Genomic DNA, 5156 nt, shown 5'->3' with positions numbered 1-5156 from the left:
GCATTACCGTTAATTCTACCTATTTCAATAGATCTCATTAAAGAAGAAACAGGTATAGGGCATAGACGGAAAAGAAATTGGTCACTGTAAGGCTGTATTAAACTATGTGTGTCCCTGAAACCCCTACATCCATTTCTGATATTTTACAGATATATGTATCTTGTAAAAGTGCCGTTGGTTATTCCAGAGTGGTTAACGTCTTTGCCCCCACCTTCACAGTTCCCCTTCCACACAGCTTCACCCACACACATGTGCACATGAACTTTGAGAACAATTGCTCTTTTTGGCTTGGGACTTGGATAGTGGTCATTAGCAAAAAGTGTTGAAGGAGTTATGGGCTTGACAGGTCTAAGTAGATTTCTTGTGGCATCTTCAGTTGTAAACTGGTCCGGGGTCTCTGAGTAAGACCTTGGTCTTAAATATCCTTAAATATGTCAAGGCTGAGCAGAACTGGGTAGAAAAAGGCTGAATTGGTCTTGTATTTACCTTTGTGATGACCTTGAGTTGTCTGATAAATCTTACCTTAGGCATTTGTAAACTCTGGTCTTGTTAGTACCCTAGACTCCTGTACTGGTCCATTTCATTCCTCTCTTGGGTTCTGGGTTGGATTGGCCTGGTCTCTGCTCTAGATGAAATAAATGTTTTGTTTGCAAGACTTTGAGTCTTGTGAGGATCTGGGATGGATTCTTCTTTTTATTTTTACAGTATGTTGGTATGAATTATGGATTATTCTCTTGGCTGAGTCCTTGTAGGAATGTGCCCTCATAAGGCTCGCTATATTTGGCTTTGAGATTTGGCTAGACTCTGGCTGGATTAGGCTAAAGGGGATTGGTGATCAAACTTCAGGCTGGACTTGGGTCTGGTTTAGGATAAACTGGGATGGTCTGTGGGCTTAGCTGAGCTGGGTTGTGAACTATATTACTCAGGATCTATCTCTGGGCTGACACTGACAGAAGTATGAAATTGGTCCATTTTTTTGCATGGCTCTGGATTGATCAGAGCTGGGTTAGGACTGTGTTGAATAAGTTCTATCTCTGCATTTGGGTGGCTGTAAATAGGGCTTTGGGTTGGGTTTGGGACTGCCATTAATTGAATCAAGGGATACATTGAAGTGAACTGATTTTCAATCTGGACTGTGATGGGCTTTGGGTAAGGTTATCAGTGGGATGCTGGGTTTAACAAGGCTTTGACTGTTTCTGAGCTGAGGTTGTTGATGACTTGTCTTATGGAATGCCATCAAGGTATTTTGCTATAGACTATGGTTCTGCCACTGGACTTGAAGTTATTACTGGTGCCTTTTCTTTTCTCACAACCAAAAGCCATCATTCAGCTGATTTAGATTCTTTAGAAATGTTGTTACCCTGAACAGTAAATTGCTTCTGGGAATGCTCTCTTGACTTTTTGCAGATGGTGGTCCTATGGAGGACAAGCATGAAGGAAATCTCATAACAGTTAAAAGAGACTAATTTTTACTGAAGGATGTTTTGCCTTTGAAGGCTATGGGGTGTCAACAAAGCCCAAGGACCAGTGGGACCCCCAAGACCTCGGCAAACATTGAACCTATTTGATTGACACAAAATTTTGGTGGAGAGTGTCAAATCTGTCCATACTGTGGACAAATTTTGCTAAAGAAAAAATTTGCCAAATTTTCTTGTGTAGTCTCTGTTATCTGGAACATCTTCCGAAACCTTTGCCAAGAAACCAGACAAATGGTCCTTTGGTGCCCAATGGGATTCTTAGAAGATTAGACGGTAATGTGATCAGGACAGAAAACTTTGTTTTTGAGAGCTTGACAAAAGGGGATCAGTCAAATGTGTTGGAGAGTGGGGGACAAATAAGGGAGAGTGAGTCACTGGAGGCTGGTAGACAGGAAGGTCATATTTAACAATTTCTGTCTCAAAGAATGAAGACTGGCAAATTCAGTAGAACAGTGATTAGAGTGCAGGGCTAAAGCCTTAAGATGGTCAGTGTAGTAAGGCAAACTCTCCAATCTTTTGGAAGGCAGCGAACTTAAAATTCTTGGTATTCTTAAATATCTTGGGATCCTTCTTTGTGTCATAAAACATGCGAACATTCACAGGTTAACCCCCTATCCCTCTCTCTTCTTGAAATAGAAGTTTCCCCTTCCTAGCAACCCAGTGCAGTCTAATGTCCCATGCACTACTCCACTGGCATGCTCCTTGGTGACAAGATGACACGTGTCAAGTCAGTGGGGTTTTCTCAGGGCTTATGCTCTCGACTTCCACAGAATGTGGCACTGTTGATGCTTCTTCATTCAAGAAGCTCTTTCTGCTTGACTTCCAGATTATCACTCAGACACATCCACGTGCATGGTTAATTTGCCCTTGTGTTTCTTCAACCCCAGAAATGTCTATCCATAGCCCAGGCATCATTTATATTGTTCTTCCACTGACTTGAGTTTGAGAGGCAGAGGAATTCCTTCCAAACCCCATATGGCTTTCTCTATGGAACTTGGGAAGGCCAGTCAATCTACTCCAGAAAACAGGAGTCCTTGGAAGAGATTAGAATCCCGGACAACCTCAGTCCAATCAGAGCATTGAGCATTCCCTTGAGATGATGATAACATTTGCATAAAGGAATATTGATACTTGAACATCTCTGAACTGTGAAATTAATCTGGGACATGCTAACAGGATCCCATTGGATACTCTTCCCAAGTTCTCCTCCAACCTCAAGTGACTGATCCACCTCTCCATTTCCCTACATGCACTAATTATAAGTCCGTTACATCCTCACAACCAAAGGAAGATATTGCCAATTTGAAGAACCTGAACATGTCTCCTCTTGTGGACCTGCTGAGCCACCATAGTGGTCTCATACCAGGCACTTCATTTACCCTGTTATAGACTCTGGACACCTTTGTTCTACTTCAACATTCTCTGAGAATAATCATATCTCCATGGCTCAATATCAAGTTCACTTCATGGGCATATTTGGAGGACATCTCTCCATAGTGAGTGAAGCTGGCACAAAACCCTCTAATTGGAAGGTGCACCTGGAATGGATTTCTCTGGGCTAGAGAGAGAGAAGGGTAGAGTCACTTTTAAGATCTAGAAATGGTCAACATGTATTATCAGACCTGTATCTAGAATACTGAAAGAAAGGCAGAGGCAACTTGGGCATTCAAGCATCTGAATCCCTCTAACTACCTTTCTGTCTTCTAAAGCATCATCTTTGTCCCAGGGGAGAAGCTTCCATTCTCTCCCCTTTTCCATAACTTTATTTCATACTGAATTTCCTTCCTCCCTGAGAATTCCCTCACCTATCTTTAATAATGGTGTCTCTAACTTTGAAGAGTTCTATCAGGACGCTTCTGATCCCCTGCCAGGCTAACTTTCTAAACTATAAACATCTAAATACATTACCCTGTCAACCAAACTCTAAAGGACCAAAGAGGTCCCTAGAGCATAAGGATGAGAGAAGACATTCCTAATCTTCCCCCAAATCCCTTTCCAGTTCAAGCCCTTTCCTATTCTTTGCCAATCCTGTCACCCACAAATGTTCTCTCCATTATGTTTTTCTTTTTCTTTCTGTTTTTTTTTTTTAAGATTTTTTTGATGTGGACCATTTTTAAAGTCTTTATTGATTTTGTTACAATATTGCCTCTGTTTTATGTTTTGTTTTTTTGGCCACGAGGCATATGGGACCTTAGCTCCCTGACCAGGGATCAAACCCGCACCCCCAGCACTGGAAGGCCAAGTCCCAACCACTGGACAGCCAGGGAAGTCCCTTCGTTATGTTTTTCTATCTTGTATTCCTTTCCTCTCCTAATCAGTTTCCCCTGGTTTTTCTGCTTTCATCTACCCACTTAATTTCTATAGATTTTCCTCACCTTCATTCTCATTATTGAGCTGCAATAAGACCACGATGGGTTTTCAATCCTTTGGGGAGGGAAAAGGTATGAGAAAAGAAGACTTAGACAAGTTAGAGTATTTTAATCTCCCCCAAATTATTTTTTTCTGAGAGTAGTTATTAGTAGGTATTTTTTTAAAAAGAACAGTTTCCGGGTCAAGTAAGCCTGGGAAATACAGTTAGACATTTTTCTCGCCTAAAGATAGCCTGAAATTTTTACCATGGTAATGGGCATTTATTAGTTGTCTATTATTGCATAACAAGCTGCCCTCAAAATTAGAGGCTTAAAACACAAATACACATTCAGTCTCTCATAATTTCTGTGGGACAGGAATCTGGGATTGGCTTGGCTGAGTGGTTCTGGCTTGGAGTTTCTCATATGGTTGCAGTCAAGATGTTGACCAGGACTGCTGTCATCTGAAGGCTTGACTGGGGCTGGAGGATCCTCCTCCAAGAAGGGCCACTCACATGGCGGGCAGATTGACGCTGGCTGTCAGCAGGGGATCTCGGTTTCTTACTATATGGACTCCTCCATAGGGCTCCTTGAGCAACCTCATGACATGGCATTAGGCTCCCCAGAAAAAGTGGTCCAAGAGAGCAAGGAGGAAACTACAATATCTTTCTTTTATTTATTGAAATATAGTTGATTTACAATGTTGTAATTGTTTTAGGTTTACAGCAAAGTGATTCATATCTATCTATCTATTATTTCTCAGATTCTTTCCCATTATAGCTTATTACAAGATATTGAATATAGTTCCCTGTGCTATAATAGGACCTTGTTGTTTACCTATTTTGTATATAGTAGTGTGTATATGTTAATCACAAACTCCTAATTTATCCCCCCCCCAAAACACACTTTCCCCTTTGGTACCCATAATTTTGTTTTCTATGTCTGTGAGTCTGTTTCTGTTTTGTAAATAAGTTAACTTGTATTTTTTTAGATTCCACATATGATATTTGTCTTTCTCTGACTTACCTCACTTAGTATGATAATCTCTAAGTCTATCCATGTTGCTGCAAATGACATTATTTCATTCTTTTTTATGGCTCAGTGATATTCCATTGTACACATCTTCTTTATCCATTCATCTGTCGATGGACTTTGAGGTTGCTTCCATGTCTTGGCTATTGTAAATAGTGCTGTTATGAACATTGGGGTCATACGGCTCAATATCAGAAAAACAAACAACCCAATCAAAAAATAGGCAGAAGACCTAAGTAGACATTTCTCCAAAGAAGACGTACAGCTGGCCAACAGGCACATGAAAAAAATGCTCAAC

The sequence above is a fragment of the Balaenoptera borealis genome (genome assembly GCF_965194805.1).
Source record: "Balaenoptera borealis genome assembly, chromosome: 15".
Taxonomy (NCBI): Eukaryota; Metazoa; Chordata; class Mammalia; order Artiodactyla; family Balaenopteridae; genus Balaenoptera; species Balaenoptera borealis.
Note: the sequence above shows the minus strand (reverse complement) of the source record.